Source organism: Cupressus sempervirens, chromosome 9, assembly GCF_028749045.1.
Source record: "Cupressus sempervirens isolate cs-2001-9-10 chromosome 9, ASM2874904v1, whole genome shotgun sequence".
NCBI lineage: Eukaryota > Viridiplantae > Streptophyta > Pinopsida > Cupressales > Cupressaceae > Cupressus > Cupressus sempervirens.
The window spans coordinates 295,842,913-295,863,185 of NC_143126.1; positions in this window are offsets into that span (position 1 = coordinate 295,842,913).

Consider the following 20,273-nt stretch of genomic DNA (forward strand, 5'->3'; position numbering starts at 1 on the left):
ATTTGTTAACTTTGGCTTGGGTTAGTAAGTCTTAACCCATTTTTAAGGAATGTGACAAGGTTAGGAGGGGATTAGGATTAGGTTTAAAGACATCTTCTAGAAGAGTCTAGACTTTGGATAAGGATAAAGACTTTCTAGAATAGTCTAGAATTTCTTAGGATGAGGACGAAGACTTTCTAGAAGAGTCTAGAACTTCTTAGGATGAGGATAAATTAGATTTTTAGGAAATAAATAAAGTTTTATTTATTTCAAGGGTTTGGGTTATGGAGATATTTATTAAAACTTTTTTAATAAACATGAGGATTAATATTTAATCTTAATTAAATATTTTGAGTTGGGATTAGGGGTAGGAAATGATGGGATTAGCCTTTAATCAAAATTAAAGAAGGATTAGAAGATTTTGGAAGAGGTTAGTGGTCTTAAGGAAATTGGCCAAGTTTTGGGCAAAAAATAAATTTTTTATTTATTTTGGGTTTTTTGGTCAATTTATTAATTAAATAATTAATAAATAAGGAAATAATGTTTAAATAAGATTTAAACATTTTTGGGAGGGATTCCTTAATTAAATATTTTTAATTGAGATAAAGAGATTTAATGGAATAAAAATAAATTAATTAATTAAATAATTAATTAATTAAGTAATGATGATGTCATCAGAAATTTTTCAGAAAATAAAAATACTTTATTTTCTAAAGGTTTTTAGGTGTCTACACTTTCAAATTCAAATTTTTGCACACTGTAGATTTTGAGTTGATTGTAAGAGCAAATTTGTGGCAGATATTTTTTCAGCATTAGTTATAGAGATTCAGCAATTCCTTCTCATTGATTTTTGTGCAATTTCATGAATTTTTTACTTTAGTGTTGTGTTCGCCTTCATTTAAGTTAAGTTCCTTATTGTAGATTTGAATCTTGATACTTTTGATTACAGGTCTTTGTTTGTGATCATTGTTCTTTTTAGAGAAAATTGGTGAAACCTTGGACTCCCTTTCAAAGCAGAAGATCTTGGTCCTTGCATAGAAACACTTTTGTGGTTGCATGTTTGTCTGAGTATTGTGAATTAATTGTGTCTTTCATAATTTGTGTTGATTTGATTAAAGTTACATTCAAAACCATCGGTGTATAACCTCATTTAGGTTAGTATTCATTATTTGTCATTCATTTTTTATTCCTTATCTCAGATATAATATAGGATTAGGTGATCACTACTTAGGAATTGACCTAGCTTCAAGAGATTCATCTCTCATTTTAGGACAACCCACCACCTGAGAGAATTTCCATGTTTCAACAGGATGGCTAGATTTTGCATCTTGCTATAGGTGCAATCCTGATTAACAACAGTAATATAATTGCGCCAAGTTTATTTATTTATTTATTATTTACTCTCTTTTTTAAGTTTTATTATTTAATCAATAATTTAATTATTTAATTCCAAAATTAGACTTTTAATAAGGTTTTTTAATTTCCCCTCTCCTATTTGATTTATTTTCTAATTAATTAAATATAATATAACAATATTCCCCTTTCTAAGGTTTTCCTATTAAATTATTCATTTTATTTACTCTTATGGCTAATTCATGACAACTAAACCACGAGGACCACATATTCAAAAGAATCATGACAAACAGATAAACATAAAAATTTTAACTCAAGGCTTAATTCACCATATTCACATCACATTGACGAATCCAAAAGGGTAGAGAAATCAGATGCTTGTCCTTTACCATAGGAAAATTGGTTCGGGGTTGGGATTTGGACTTGAAAACTATCTCCCCTCTTTACCATTGAGATATTGCAATAGGGCATGCTTATCCTAGCAACTCAAGGAAGTCGATACCCAGGACATGTAACCTGCATAAAAGTCAAGCATATACATATGCATAATATATATCTAAACTAAACAAGCAATGGCAGGGAGTGGTACATCATGTAGATCTATAAGACCCCTCCTTGTATGTACTTACTTAAATATGAATTTCTCTATTAAATCCTTTATAGGAGATTTGAATGGATATATGAACACGACAAGGAAATAGTACTATGGGAAAGTGTTATTTTTCTTGCTAGAAACCATGTAGAGGACATTATGATAATTATGGGTATCTTATGTATAATGATTTGATGATTGTTGCAATAATATAACTTAATACTTACCCTCTTATGAATCATTAGAAATTCAAAGATAAATATTATCAACTCACTAGAAGTGCCCTTAAGTGTCTTAAATTTAAATATTAAAAGTACATTATGATGTGTTAAGTTTGTTAGAGTATTATGTACAAGGGGTTATATTTATGTATTAGGATGAGTTATTTGGTTGCTCAAAATTATGTTTTAAATCATAAACATTGCATGTGTTCTCTAGGATACGTATGCATAACTAGGTGATAGAATTTATGGACTTAGATGATTATGATAATGGATGTGAATTAAGGTTTTATGGTTTAGGTGTTCTAATGGAACTTGATGTCAATTAATACGTTCATGTTTTGACACCCTATCATTCGAGACTTGCTACATTGTTTGACTATTTAAACATTGATTTGTACTAACGATGCTATGTGGTGCTTACCTTATGATGATGATTTTAGTTATGGTACATTGATGGTTATGCTATATGCATTTAGATAGTTTAGTTTGATAATATTAGATTGATCAGAATTAGATTTAGAATAATTGATGAATTATGTTTCGAAAAGTTGAAGACTAAAACTGATAGACTACATCACGGTGTTTGAATTGCATAAGTTTTTTATAAACATACTATTTAGAAATGGTAATTTCATTGAAATGAGATTGTAGATGTTAAATGGTTAATTCTCGATATGCAAATCAATTATAATTAATCAATGTGTAAAGATGGAAAAATTTTATTAAAATGAGAATGTAGAATGTTCACTCAATTGGTTATGCAATTTTCTTTATATTAACATGTGATTTCATTGAACTAATGATATTTGAATTGAGTGTGCAAGAAAGTTACCATGGAAATTTATCAGAGAAACAATAACCAACCCTATCTGCAAACTGTGAAACCAGGGTTGAATATAATGAAGAGATTCAAGCCTCATTGTTAAGTTTTTTAATTTGTTATCATAATTTGTATGTGTGTATTAGGTGATTTCATTATGTAATTAGTGATATGTTAGATGTTGCGTAATATGATTTTGTAGTGTCACTTGACACTTGTCATGTGTATGTGTAAATGACATATATACTAAGGTTGGCAATGTAATCCAAAACTTAACTGACTTATTAGGAACCTCATTAAACACCCCCCCCCCCCCCCCCCCCCCTTGATTGGAGATACTTGTAAATTCCCACCAATTAGGCTATTGATATTCTTGAAAAAAATTATAATCTCTTGTAGATGCCAAAAAGTGGTCGTAAGGGCCAATTTTAGTAAAATCTAAGTGCCTAAGTGTTAGGGGTATGGGTTAGGGACATTTTTTACACTATTGGAACCCCCTAGTGGCTTTTGTGACCCTTTAAATATCTCATTTTCCACATGTTGCGAAAATTGAGTGAACTCTTGACCTTTCCCCAAACCTACACTCCTTTCAAATCTTGCATTTATGATAGGGAACAAGTGAAAGCCAAAGGACTAAGGGTCAATTCTAAATTTAATGTTGATAGGTGGGTAGGATTTGGAGGCCTTTTTAGAGGCCCTTGGAGGAGTTATGGGCATTCACCCACTCTCTATCTTTAGAGACATTAGGGTTTTCAATATGAGCATGCAAAAGGGACTAGTCTCTTCAAAAACATCGTTTTATGATAATACTTGTGAAGGTTGGTAATTCCCATTGCCATGGAAATCTTGTTCTTGCTTTGAAAATAGAGTAGTATGTGATTTTTATTCTCTTGTATATGTGCATTATGTAATTTGTGATATTGCAATATGAGGGGAGGGATTTGGCTTTGATTTTTATTCTTGTTTTCTTCATCTTTGGATTTTTTTATGAGGAAATTGTGAAGGGTGTAATGGCATTACTCACCTTTTGATAGGGAAGAAGTGGCCAAGTATGGGGGAAGGGTTTAGTTGAACTCCATTTAATTTTTGAGTCTCTTCTCATGGAGAGAAGAGGGAAGAAATGCAAGGTGTATGGGTCCTTGCATGCAAATGTCATTGATCTTGTTTTGGGGGAGATAAGGAGAAAGTATGGAAATTGTATGTGAATTCTAGCCTTGGAAGAGACATGTTTCTTGTATGTTCTACATTTGGTATCTCCTACAAGGTAGTCCACCTTCACCCATTTTTCATGGGTTCAAGGTGGACCCATTGTGTATACCTTGTATGGGTGTTATTGTTGTGTTTTTGTTATTGTGGTTTGGACTTGATTGTAACCCATTTGTTATTGATTCTCCTAGCTCAGTGAGTGGTCTCCTTGAGGCCTACACTAATACATTATAGGTAAATTTTCAACCTTTTATTTCAACCAAGCCCTTAAAATGCTTGTTGAATACATTTTTTTTTTTTTAATTCCCAAATTGGTTGAAAGTTTGACCAAATTAGGTTTTCCCAATTTGGTCAAAATTTTGACCAACTCAGGTTCAAACAACAAAAAAGCAAAAAAAAGTGAATTTGTTATTTCATTGCCAGAGGAGTTCTAGATTTTTTCTGTGTGTGTCATAGGAGCTATTTAAGGTAAGGTTAGTTATTTTTTGAACAAATGTAATTATCTATATTTAAACTTCATCATCCATATATATACACAAAGCCATTGAGATAGAGAATTACTTATAGTTTGAATAAGGGTAGAAACCCTCTAAATATGAAAAGAATATAAATAGAGAATTGTCATTAAAATATAATGCTACATTAGGAAGATAAGAGCACTATCCTTACATTGTAAGGCTTTATAATCAAGGTGAATAATATTTGTCCACAATCATTAACATTATCAAATTGCCACAAGGAATAAAAGTAGTGATATCTTTACTATAGATTGTTAATTTATATGTATGCTCTTCAAATTACTAATGTATCATATCAGATTAACAAAAACTACTAAATTTAATAATATTCATACAAGGTAATCAATATCAATTTCAAACAATACATAGAATGGAAGATTAAAGGCTTGGCCTTACTTAGTTAGGGAAGTCAATCAACTATAGGATTGAATGTTAGTAAATAGGAATTAAGATTTCCTATTTCATATTTCTTAATACAATAGGCATCTAACTCAGCAAAAGAGAACTACAAATAAATCTCCTAGTGAGAACATCAAGGGTTCTAGACATGGGAAGTTTTTCCTTGGAGTCTTAATTGCTAAACATCATGGGGTTTTCCTTAATGCATATTGTCGATGCCTGAGTCTGTATGTGCCTTTGTATTGATTCTCTACACAACTTGTAGAAGTCCATTCACATGTGTTTTTTTGGCTATCTATCAAATGTCATATAATCCTAATTGTAGGTTGTCATATGGCCTCTTAACACTTGTCATATTCATGATTTTAGAGACATCAATTTACTATTAAATTTTTAATTAATGTTAGGAGATTTCTAAAATATGATTTAAAACTTAGTTTAATTAAATTTAATATATAGAGAGATCTTTTTTAAGGTTCTTATTACATCTTAGCACAATAGAAAAATTGATCTAGCTACATACATATTCCAAAATCAAAATAACAAAACAATAAAAATCACTCAACCCGTGCTAAGTGACTTACCTCAAGATCTTGTACAAAAATAATGCAAACTAAGAAAAATGGGTAGAGTTTGCAAGAAATTTTCCAAAAACATATTATAGCATATATTTTTAGAAAGAAAAAAGCCATAACCCAGTTAAACTGGTCTAGTTGTTGATTATTTGGGTTGATTACAAATTCTTGTAGAACTATCATCAGATTAGGTAAATGCCATAATCATGAGGCCCATTCCCTTGTAGAAGCCTCTACCACAATGACATTACTTCTAAACCATGAAAAGGATGTTGAAGTGGTTCCCAACCTTGAAATACTCTTATAAGTAATGGAAAAGAGAATGCAGATGCAATACATGACAAATTGTACAACTTGTAGTCATCCTGATATTTGGACTGTAAATTCTCAAAGACACTTGCAAGTGATCCCAGTGTCATAGTACCTACCACAACACTTTCCTGGATTCTATCTAGTGGCCCCCATAATATCCTCATGTTGTCTAGTTGTTGTTTATGTCATGCAGTCTCTTTCTAAAGTTGCTCCTTCTCCTTCTAGTATATTGTCACAGACTCTCTCTCTCTCTCATGCCTTAAATTTTGATTATCGAAATTCTGAATATCTGCCTCTACCATATCTAAAATCAAATTCACATTATGTTGTAACTCTGGCATAGGTGCTTGATCATCGATAGCTTTCATTTCAACATTCAAGTTTTCAAGATTGGTCAACACCCTTACTTGTGGACCTCTCATGTCAAGCACTTTTTGTACTATTTCAACACCATGTTCTTGCTTCTGAGCTAACAGTTCTTGAGGTGCATTTTCTTGTAAAACATTATTTTTTTTAATAATTCACTGAGAGGATTAAATTTTATCACAAATACATTGACTTAGATCTTCTATGGGAATTTTTCCATTATTGGGCTATGGGAATTTTTCCATTATTGGGCTCAAATTCAAGCCTCCAACACTATGACCCACCAATATTACTTGCACCCAACAAATTAAAACCAGATGGAAGTAAAATCTAGACCATTTATTGAGAGGAAAAAAGAAGGAGTGGTGAGGAGATCATACTTTTTGGTGCGGAGGAAGAGAGTTGAACAACTCAATAAGTGGTTGATTTATGTCAAACCATGTTTGAATCTGATGGGCATCGATTGGGTGAATTCCATAAGAGGCAAGATCTATTGCAATGGCATCATAGAAAGCCTTTCTTAGGAGAGGGAGAATTTTGTACCAACACCAAGCTCCATGACATCCTCCATGAACCAACACAAAGTGTGTGTTTTCCCCTACCACTATCTTTGCCTCCATCACTAATTTTCTTTAATGAATTTGACTCTTTCACAAGAGTTGATTATAAGAAAAGAGAGAAAATTTACAATAGATATATGACATCATGCCATGTCTTGTCAATAGAAGAAAAAGATGAAATGTGTCCATTTCACAAGTAAGTCAAAGAAAGTAGAGAGTAAAGGTTGTTTACAGCACAACTTGATTGAAAACAATGATCACAGACATGTGTCATCATTTTTGAAAAGAGAGACCATTAAAAAGAAAGGGAACAAATACGATGGATATTTTACAATATTTCATATGAATTGAAGAAAAATTCTTGAATGATGAGATATATCTAGATCACATGATCAAGTAAATCAAGAAATCAAAGATCATTTGCATTAAAAATATTGACTACCAACATGACTTATTATAGATACATCACATCATCTCACGTTTCTTCATATTGAACATAGAAATTACATTCAAAACTAACAACTCCAATGTTGTTTGAAATAACCATCTACTACAACATGTGTCATCAATAGTTGATTATAAGAAAAAATGAACACATATAATAGATATATCATATCATATGACATGAATTAAAGGGGAAAAAAACTTGAATTATGAAACATATCTATATGACATGATCAAGTGAATCAAACAAGTCAAATATTACCAACATTACAATTTGATTCCAAAATCATCGTGGCAACTATATCGATGAAATTGATATGGAATTTTTAACTATAATTATCTATTTTCTTTTAAAGATCGCAATCAAATTGATGACGAATTATTATAATATAGTATTTTCATGAACATAACCCCTCTTCAAAGATTCTATTATAAATAAATATGTTGATGGCAGCTTCAAATTCATCTTCATTGACTTTGAAAATCCTTAAACTCTCTATATGCCAAACTAATAGCTCTATATTATTAAGAAATTAGAGTACATGAAATTAGCTATTTAATAGCTATGGATACCCTTTCCAAATAACATGTTCTTATTGATATATACTACTTTTGGGCATGCAACAAGTTGACAATGGATTTTACACACTCTAAGTACATTAGTATAACTATAGTGCATATAGATTTTTATGCACTTGGGGCACATTGGTGACATCACCAATAGGGTTTGGTGCTAATTGTTTGGGAGAGTCAACAGGAAAAATGGGACCATGCCTAGGATAAATTGGCCCAAATAGATGTGTGCATGCTATAATTTTATTAATACAATGGACATAACAAGGATGAAGCTAAAATTTTAAGTGCATGTACAAGTGTGAAGGAATATTTGAATAACAGTGAAAATGTTCATGTTACTACCTAAAGAGGAAAATATTTTCACTCAAGTATGGGGGTCACCTTTTCTATCATATTTATCAAAATGAGTAACCTCACTATTTTGTGTGATGGTTGTTTGAATTATGTCAACAAAAAGTGGCGATCCTGTGGCATTTGAGGGAAAAGTAGATAATGATTGGGTTATACTTGCTAGTTATTATTGTAAATATGATTTTGTGAAAAATATTTTATATTATATTTGATAGATGAAGTAATTTTGGAAAACTTAATCATGGTGGAGGATTGTAAGGTCTAGTGTGGTTAGTAGGTGGAAAATAGTGATAAATAAATGGAGAAGATTCTCATTGAATGTTTTGAGAAACAAAAGGGTGATAGGTTGAAGGTAGAGCATTAGTATATTGAATAATAGGATTTCCCCCATTACTAACATGGGTGGCATTACCATTTTTTCCAATAATAGGAATCATGAAAGATGTGTATGGAAAAATATTTATTATAGATCTAGACACTGGTATGAATATCTCAACTTTGATTGGAGGAGTGGAATTTCCAAAACTATTTTGAAACTAGTATCTTCATAGTGTTTTCATCCACTATGTGAGTTATGCCATATAGAAATTTCATGTCGTGTTCATCACCTTGAATTTAACTACATAAACTCCTAATCAAGAGGATCACCTCCCCATCCAAGTTTTCTTGACTCACCAATTATTAAAGATCTTCCAATTTCTTGTCAATATTAATTAGTTGTTCATTAGACTTTTGTTCAATGTTAGGCAAGGTAAGTGTTGGACTAAGAGAAGGTTCATTCAAACTCCTATGTGGAGTAATTCAACAATCAAATCATGCTCAAAACAATTAGCGTTTAAAAAACAAGAAGCCATGAGTTAACACTTCTAATGGTGATATTATATTTAGAACAATGGGTTATGGCATTCATGAACTACTAAATGCACCAACAAAATATAATTGGGTGCATTAACTTTTCTATCTTTACGTCAAGGACATCATACTTTCCTAATTGCATATTATAATTTTCTTTGCATGCCTCTATATTGAATATTATATCATCTTTCATTTACCACTGTACCCATATTTCCTTATGACATTTCCAGAGCCACCTCTCTAGACTTGGGGGGGGGGGGGATCATGTAATTTCCAAATTATTATCATTGCTTAATCCTTCTATATTAAAATTCCCACTTTTCCCCCTCAATGAGCTTGAGATCGTCCTACTGAAGCTACAATACGACCAAGGACATATTCATCTTACCTCTTTAATTTTGTATTTGTTCTCTTGGGTATCATATTAGAGACATGTGTCTATCTTAGTACCTTATGTGTCAACACAAATTCTATTAGCCATTATAGACATGTCACCATTTCTATTTGTTCAATTTGATGAAAAACTTACATCATGTTGTATAACTTTGGACCATATGATTTTCATGTATTATCATTTAGATGTTTTTTTATTATGTGATACATACATTACAATCATAAATTTACATTACACATTTATATTTTTATTCTTAGATAACATTCACTTTCAAGTACTGGTTTCCCCTCTCCTCTAATTTATCACATCATATAGATGTAATCAATTATGGATATAGAAAATCTTTCATGAACACTCAAATGTTGAGATTGTTGACAATTGCAAGTGTTTGTTTAGAAAATCAACATGGTTCAAATGAACCATTACCACATACCAGAAATCTTTGATATGCAACACAAAAATATGTCATCACTTCTCATAGGAAGAGATTTTTGGAACTTATCCTTATTCAATGCTACATTTTTTTAATAGCATGGACTCTTCAAACAAGCTTGTGTTTTATGTCTAGTTTTCACTTATCATACAAATAATACTCAAATTTAGACTCATAGTGTTTGAGTTTCCATGGATCACTTATGATAAAGGGTAACTACACAATGACTATAGAATCCAATACTTAATATGGGTTTGGGTATTTATTTTGTCTATATAATTACCTGACATCAATTTTGTTGAATAGCATATAGTTCAAGATATATGATCATTTTAGAAATATTATGTCCTTCATAGTTGTGCCAAAATATAATTGTGGAACACACACACACACACACACACACACACACACACACACACACACACAATGGTCTAGTAAACTATAAGCCCCTTTTAAAATTTTAAATCTCTTTGATAGACTACAACTTATGCTTAATCAATTATACACAAATTTATTGATCAATAATCCTTGATCAAATCATCAATTAATCATTTATTTAATTTTATCCTATGGTTTGATCACCTTATCTTAAGTCTTTATTTAATTAGAAGAACATGCTTCCTTTTAATTAGATAAAATCCACTTTATCTTATGTGTGTACATGGAAGAAGAATTTCCTAATTTTAAAATTAAAGAAAAGGACTTTTTGTCTCTGTATTGAATGCACACTTTTCAAGGTGAGTGGAATCTATTTTGCCTCTTAATCTCCTTCAATTATTCTTTTTCCTCTTAAACATAGCCTTTGATTTTGCCTCTTGAGAATCCTAAGCACAAATTCAAAATGAGAATAGACCTCCACCTTTAATTTTGCCTCTTAATCTTTAACCATCCAAATCTCTTGAAAAGCAAGCTCTCTCCTTGCTCTCTAATATCCATCATGTTCATGTTATTGTTATGTTGTCACATTGCTTCTTGAAATCTTCTTGCATCCATTGTATGCCATCTTGATTTGTGCTAAGATGATATTGTTACTTTTTCTTTTGATTGCTTGAGCACTAGTTGAGATCTTGCATTATCATTTTGTTTATCTTTCTGTAACACCCCGCCAAGGTTCAACCCAAAAGAAAATAACCTAAAAATTCACTAAATTTTCCAAGCATTTTTTCTAAAAGATTAAAACAACAAGGATAACATAGTGAAAGCAATAACCACATGCATATAAAAAATCCATAAATAGATTTCATCTCTTAAGGGTTCCATGACGTTGAATCACATACATAATTTTTATCAATGTTAAATCTGATACATCACAAAATCCACATCATAGAATACCATAAGTATGAATCCAATGAAATAATATACAATTACATAAGATGTCACATGGCATAACTAGAATGTATAATCATCGCATTGTACAAGTCACAACATATGAAAATCTCAAATAATATACATCATGAATAAATACATCATCTCATAAAATCTCTAGATGATTAGTACAATACAATAGATAATAACCATCGAACATAAACACAAGATCACAATGAAAGGAATGACTGCACAAGTACATCCAGCAATGGCATCCAGCTGTCAGATCTCAATGGTATAAGAAACATTGCCACCTGACCTCATGGAACCTAAATGGTCCACTCCCACCATGTTGGGGAGATAATCTCAAGTCCCAAATGGATAACAAATCCAATAGTCATAACCATCATCTAGGTCAAGTAAATCTTGATATCAATCTTTCTCAAAGGTACCAAGACACAAGTAACATCTAATCCTAGAGGAAACAAAGACACGTAGGGAATCTACTATGTAAGTGGGCAAGTGTCATCGCATTAGCCAACTCTAAGGTTACCCTGGTAGCCTCTCTAGACTCTAGCCCCCAAGTGACTCTATGTGGCATCAGTATCCTTTCTTATAGACAAGGCATACTAATGAGGCAAGGCCACAACCAAGCATCCTCTCTACACCCACCATATCCTATATTAGCACTTGAGTCATGGGTGAGGTAAAACATTGACTCTTGTTAATTCATTTTAACCCATTTAATGCAATGTTATACTCAAGTAGCCTCTTTAGGGCTCCAGCCTCCATTGCAAGCAACTTCCCAACATACATAAAGATAACCTACCTTAAGTTCATAAAAGTACAACTCATAAAATCACAATATTCACCTCAGTCATATATAAGAAACTGGAAAGCACTAGCAAGTAACTGATCAAAACACATCACAGAAAAACATGAATACATCATAATGGATAAGAATAAAAGATCGTGACCAAATAATATACATAACATCATCATAGATCAAACACCTCCGAAGCCTTTAGTATACATACCTAAACTAGTTAGAACTAGGTTTAACTTAAACTCCAACACAAAATAAAATATACATCTTAGCAAATATTTAAACAACTGTAGTTAAATAGTTGATAAGGCTTGTCAATATAATATTATTAAAAAAAATGATTCATAATAAGGTTTTCAAGTTTTCATTTTCAAAAGTAGTCATAATCGATGAAGGTTTCAAGTATTGGATTGATCAACTACAAGTGTCAAGTTTGTACCCTAAATCAACTATATTTTCCAAATAGATACATGTTTAAAATTAGTCAAACGATGACCTTTATGGAAAGAATATCTTCATCTAAACTGTACTCATAAAAATTCATTATTTACAAGTTCCCCCTTTATAAATACATGATCATTTATTAGATCAATATTAGGTTTAAAAATAAATAAATCAAATATAACATTATTTCATTAAGACTATAACTCAATTACCAAATATTCCTAATTTAATAAAAACTAAAATAATTTTTAATTTTAATTATTTTAAATTTACTTATATAACTTTTAAACTAAAAACTAACTTATCAAAAACTTTTAAAATAAAAACTTACTTAAATAACATTCTAATATATAAATCTATTCAATTTATAATAATTAATTTTAAACTAATTTTATTTTTTAAAACATTTAATAATTTTAAAATATATATAAAAAGACAAATAATAAAAAGAATTACTCGCCTTTTTATCTCCATGTGGTCTAGAAGAAGTAGTCGCAAGTTGTCGTTGGCAGCCACAGTCTACTTCAACAACCACATGCTCCAAAGTTGTCAATTGGGAGAAAGGAAGTAGGGCAGGAGGTGGGGGGATGGTGGCCCTTGCCTCCCTATAAACATATATGATTTATTTTTTAATTCCTAAAACAAAACCATCTCCATTAAAATATAACTACTACCACAGTAATTTTTATTATTGTGGTAATTTTTACATAAATATTTTTTTTTAACTTTTCCATTATAGAACTGATAGGGAAAATAAATGCAACCAATCAAATTCGTTAAAAAAAATTATTATTTTCTTTTCCAAACCCTGACCTAGTTCATAATTTTCTAAACAATCTAATTTCCAATAAGAATTTCTCAATTGATTTCTCTCACAGTCAATTCAATGATGAATAAAAAAATTTCTCAAACAATGCTTTCAACCAAAATCAATCTTTGAAAACAAGATTTAAAAACAAACATGAAGCAGATAGAGAGGAAATTCAATGCAATCTACTCTAGAAATTTTATTTTAGTTCCTATCTCAATCTGATGCTAATCAAGCGAACATTCGAAAGTTTGCAAGAATTCTCATCTTTTGAAACCCTTTCCAGAAATTTGCTCCTCCAAACATGTGTGTGGAGAAATAAGCTCTAATTGCTTAATTAAGAGTTGTCTCCTTTAGGGTTTTGGTTTTACAAACACACGAACCATGTTTCTTTATTATTTTAATTTCATGTGCAAACTTTTTGTGTTTAAATTAAAATAAACTTTATTTAATTTATTCTCTCTTGTTTTTACTAAATCACGGGACATATTTTAAAAGTATATTTATTAATTTAACTAATAATTATATTTAGAGTTCATTAGTAAAATAGAACTTCTAACTTAATTATTATTAAACTAAATAAATATAACTACACCAAATTTGAAACTTTAATTAAATCTTTTAAATTTAATTATTCTATTTAATTAGTTAAATATAATTAAAAATTGATTTTTCTTTATAAAAAATCATTGAATTAAATCATTTAATAATATCTTTATTTCATTTAATTATAATCAAAAATCACAATAGACTCACAAATCTGAATAAGAAAAGCTCTCTTAACAAGAAAACCTATCTAAAAGAGAAAGTACTAAATCAAGCTCAAGGGCCAAAATCTCGAATTCATGTCAGTTGAAAAATTCAAAAGTGTGAAAACTCATATACTTGTCCTAATTTCTAGGACAAATGGCTTACGGTTAGGATTTGGACTCAAGAACCATCTCCCCTCTTTACCATTGAGATACTATGATAGGGCAAGCTCATCTTGGCAATTTAGGGAAGTTGATGTCTAGTACCTAAAATTTGCATAAAAGTTGAACATGTACATATACATGTAGATCCCAAGTAGTAGGTGACTATGACTCCCTCCCTCAACCACATCAAACATAAAGTAAAATGCACATATACACCATACAAATGCAAGTATGGGGTAAGTAACCATAGAAAACTACATATAAATCATCCATCTAACTATCATCATAAAATAAGTGAAATCACTATAGGAACATACAAAACATCATCATCGATAAACACATGAAATAACAGAGTATCAAGTAGCTTGTCAAATATATAAATTGAGTATGAAATAACAGCTAATCCAATCAGGTAACTGAATACCACTGAATCATAAAACATAACCATTAAAATGACCTAAAAGAATTCAACAAAATGACATGAAAAGTAAACTAGGCATAGGCACTACACTTTCTTTACATTGCATCCTTTCATCTCATCTTAGCTTAGCTTTACATTGCATCTTCATGTTGAATCTTACATTCTATGGTGCACCTTGCAAGGGTTTGTATCTCTGGGTTCATTTCAAACCCACTATCATATCATTTTGATTCTTTCCTTTCATGGATAGGAAGCTATAAGCCATCATTCAAGACTCCATTTCCATTGGATATCTTGGAAAGAATGGTTTATGTGTGTGTCTCTACTTTTTTTCTTTGTGTGTGTGTGTGTGTGTGTGTGTGTGTGTGTGTGAGAGAGAGAGAGAGAGAGATATGCAATCTTGAGCCAAGTAGAACTAATTTCATTAGCCTTCACCTAACTTTGTTCAGAGACATTCCCAAGGTTGATTCACACTAATCCATTTCTTCACTTACATGCATTCATTCATTTATTGTACCTTTATCAATTCAGCATGTGTACAAAACTTTATGTGGCATTACCCAAAGTCAATCTCATTGATGCAAGAATAAATTTGTATCCATATTTTTAACCTTTGAAATATTAAAATTTAAATTCGAACTTACAACTCTCATCTATTCCACTAGCATTTATTTGGCATGATTTATTATATTTTCCTTATATTTACTTATATTCATTTGCACTTACTTATCATCCTCTATCATGGTAGCTCATTTACAACCATAAGGTTTCATTTGGTTGCTATAATTAAATAATGCAAGAGTTGTTAAATTTTAGAATTTGACAATTATGGAAGTTCCAAATCTAGAAAACAATTTTAAAAATATGGTTGGGATCATTTGGTTCACTTGGGATTCATAATAAGAAGATACATTTTCTGCTTCCCGATGTTTTTAATTTAAACTATTTTGGGAGTGATTGTGTGTTTCTTCTGTTGTGATATTTGTAGAATGATGTATTTCTGCAGTGATTTTGTGTTTATGTTTTATGGGATTTGATCGATAGCTTATTACATTAATGGAAATTGTGTCGTTACCAACTAGTACAAGTTCCCTAACAGTTGATCCCTCTTCTAATTTGAATCCTTTAATTTCTCCAAAAATTGTCATTCCTGAATCTTCCTTATTGTTGTATGCAAACTTCAACTAGGACTCTACGATGCTTATTTGAATACATACATAGTCAAGGTCTACCATAAACTACGTACATATTTATCTTGTTGCAGTTGTTTCAACAAATTTTAATGCAATTTTAGGGTTTCATTTTGCTTATTTTTGGGTTAGAGTTGAGAGCAATCATAAAATACTTGGCAAAGAAATATTCTGAGTCAAGTAATAATCTAATGGGAAAAACCATACACAAGAGAATGGTAGTGTCAAGTGGAATTGGAGATATTCACTTTGCCCTATACTATCATTCTTTTGAAAATCATGTATTGCCCCGTGTTTGGGGGAAAGACAGATCAGGTTGTCCTGGACACAAATGTGGAAAAGTTGGACAAAGTGTTGGATGTTTATGAAGAGAGGCTATCCAAGAGCAAGTTTTTGGCTAGGGATTTCTTCAGCGTTGCAAATTAATGAATTGTAGTGAATCTTAGTGAATAAAATTGGGTTAAGTTTTTCAATCTTTATGTTCTCTACTGATAAAAAGTCATCTTAAAACTAAGTTAATATTTGCAATCTTTGTGTTCCAACTCACAAGATTCCTAAAACTTCCTTCTAACTTCCAATTCTAGTTCTAATTCCAATTCCATATATTTAGGTGGAAGATCCAAATGTTCACTTTGGGTCAAAATCAAAATTTATAAAATTTCTATTCCATTTTTATTCTCTAAAACAAACATAGAATTTAGAAATTTTGTATTCCTGAACTCCAATTCCAGCTCAATTCTAGAAAAGAAACAGACCCTAGGCCCATTTGTTTGCGAGAATTGAACTAAAATAGGAATCAACAAATTCCTAAATTTTCTAATTCTCAATTTGGGTGCACCAAATTGGAATTTGTATTCTCATTTGGACCTAAAATGAGAATTTGATATTCCACCAAAAAATTGAAATTGGAAATTCCAATTCCAATTTGACTTTTTCATAGTTGATCAAATTTTTGGCTCGACTGAAAGAATTCTTTATTTAATAGTTGTAAAATGGTCTTTTGGCAACTCAATTCCTTGGTGTGCACTATCGATCATTTTGGCAATAACTGCTTAGATCATTATGGTTGTCCAATGTGGGTCTTGCGTTTGAAACTATCAAATTGACAACTATGCATATCTAGCATATATTATTTCCAAGTAAAGCTAGGAAAAAGATACAAATTTGTAGTTTACTAGAAGATTGTTGTGAACTAAGTCTACTTCAAACCCCAAGAAACCTTAACACTAGCAAGTAATGCACTTGCACCTTGTTTTGACCATAAGATCATACCTCATCTTCAACGGCAATTTCAATGTGGCAGATCGGGACCATTAGGGGAAGGTGAAGTCATTACAATAGTTACAATCGATCTACTTTTCATTTTGTGTATTTTCACATATATTGAAGATGCAACTATTCCAGAGATTTTTAATGGGTGCAAATCAATCATTTTGCAGCTCAACAACGGTTGACAAGTTACCCAAAATCAAAATTTGATATTTGAATTAGGGAGGATAAAATCAATAAATTAAAATATAGGTGAACCAAACGAGTCTAGAATAACAAATCTAGAATATCAATCTAGGATGTGACAAAATCTAGAATATAAAATCCAAATTTCAAGATTGTCTATATGCATTGTCTATGCCATCTAGCAAATTCCAATAGTCAAACAACTCCTAAGAGAATTAGACACCCATGATTGATGTACCATACAAATTTCAAGATTGTATATGCATTGTCTATGCCATCTACACACCTCGTTTGGGCACTAGCTAAATAGCCAAATATTTGCACTGGTCTATTTAGTCAGTGACGTTACTTTCCTTAGTTTTGTCAATGAGTTTTTAGAAGAAACGTACTATTCAAAAATTTGAATTACTTTTGACTAAAAAAGAAAATGTCATCTTTGAAATGTTAATGAAAGTAAGAAATATGAGAGCAAGTGTGTTTACGATTTATTTTTTTCCATTTTCTTTTCTAGTTTGATAGAAAAATTATATGACAATTTATTTCATGTTTTTTAAAATTAAATTAAAAATTTCTTATTTAATTATTAAAATTATAGAAATTTATCAATTTAATATTATTTTATTTTATACTAATAAGATAATTTAATTAATTAGGCAAGAGCCTACAATGCATCAGTAAATTGAAAGCCTCTCATCGGAGAGGTCTTGGGTTTGAATCTACTCACAATTAACACATAATAATAATTAATCTTAAAAATAATAATAAATAACCTAGGCTTCAGTCATTTACCTATCAAAAAAAAAGATTATTTAATTAATTATATATTAAATAGAGTATATTTTTTATATATAAATAAGATTATTTATTTTAGCTTTTATATTTTAGATTAAAATAGAATAATTTTGTATGTAAATTAAAATAATTTAACAAACTAAAATAAATAGATAGTATACTATTACAAAAAATTTAATAGTCTTAAATAAACTAACTCCAAATTTATTATGATTTTGGTGCATAATTTATATTTTATGTATAAGACGAATAATAAAATTTGAAATGAAGATGGCATGCGATTCACCGTTTGCTACTAGGGCCTATGTGCCCTAGCCTGACTTGCATTCATTCTTGCTCCCTGAGGTGATTTTGTCTTATGTTTCAAGGGTCGTTGCTTGTTGTAGCTTGGGTGAATGCTATTATTTTGGGTCCTTGATCCTCTTTCAGTCATGGGTGATCACCTACAGCCCATTTTTTGCCATAGCCATATCCTTGGTGGGGGTCTATGGGGGTGTGGGGTTGAGAGGCATCTACCCCGTCTTTCCCTCTTTTACTTGCTAAGTCAAGGTTTGAGGTGAATGAGGGATCTTGGTGTTGCCTCCCCCCTACCTTCTGGTGGAGATTTGGAGATGGGTGAGCTGGCTTCGGTGGTGCATGCTAGTAGTAAGGCTCTGAATGGTAAACCCCAATCGAGGGAAGGAGAATCCTCTTCAAATGGGAAGTTCTAATTACAAATAATTAATGGATGTTTCAAAAAAGCTAAGGTCCAGCAAATTTTGGTTATTCAACTTGAACAAGTTTTTGAGGATTTCGAGTACTAGAACAATCATGCTCTTATTTGCAAATTTTTGGGCCTTCGCCTTTCATTTCCTGTGTTGGATTCTTGGGCCTGCCGAGTGTGGAACCCAAAAGGAGATATGGAGATTTTGTTAGAAACTAATAATTATTTTATGGTTATCTTCTCAAGCATGTCAAACAGGAATAAGGCTTTTGAAGGTGGCCCTTATTTCTTTAATCAGGTGGGGCTCTTCATCAAGCTTTGGCACATGGGCTTTAACTCTGCTGAGGAAATCCTCTCTCAAGTTCCAATGTGAGTTCGTTTGCTTAGACTTCCTTTGGAATTCTAGAGGGATGATATTTTTCACTCAATCTTAATGCTTCTAAGAAAACCTATGGGATCAGCTACACAACCTCAAGATCGTAAGGTAATCTCTTTTTCTTGTATTTGTGTAGAAGTTGATTTAAATAATCTCTTACCAGATTCTATGGAGATTTGTATGGGCTTATTTTCCTAGATTCAGTAGTTGGATTACAAGACCTTACCATTTAGATGCAAATCTGCCATGATTATGGGCATCTACTTCGTAGATGTCCCAGGTATAAGAACCCCTCCTTGGATGCTCCAAGACTTCCTAGGGAGGAAAAGGGAAAGGCTATGGTATTTTAATGGACCTATTGACAGAAAGGGATTTACTCAAGTTAAATCTTATAACAAGGGCAAAGGTAAGAAGAGAACCTAAATGGATAGGTGGACTAATAGCACCTTTAACAGGTTTGATGCTCTCCGAGACATGGTCTACGAGGAAGGTATCCCAGTTGAGCTCTCTTCTGAGGCAAAAAGTTAGCATGAGATTCAAATAGGGGATATATAGAGAGAGGATTAGATTCTATGTACAGGGGACCTACAGGCCAGGAATTGGATATTAATTTGCCCCCTCTTGTTCAGGATATTGGGGATCTTCGTGGATCATAGAGTTTGAAGGGCCTAGTCTTGGTGGCTCTAGACCCCCTTATGCCTAAGGGGACCTCTAATTTTGCAAAGAGTAATAAGGTTCCTCTTGTTTTAGGCATACAGAAGAAATCCTTCAAAAAGGGGCCTTTAGATAAACCATCAAAAAGTGGTAGGAAGATTGATCAGGAGAAAGTGAAAATAATGGGTGAAAATTTGGTTGAGTTTGGGTCTTTGAAACACATTGATTCTCATTTCTCCCACCCCCATAAATGATGGTGTTGTCATGTAATGTAAGGGGGTTGAACAGCATCCCCAGAGAAAAGGTTGTTCACAAATTAATTAAGTCTCAGTCTCCTGATATGGTCTTTATTCAGGAAACTAAACTTTCATTGGATGGATTAGCTAAGTGTTGTGTGTATCTAGCCAAGGGCTCTTGGTAGGAGGTGG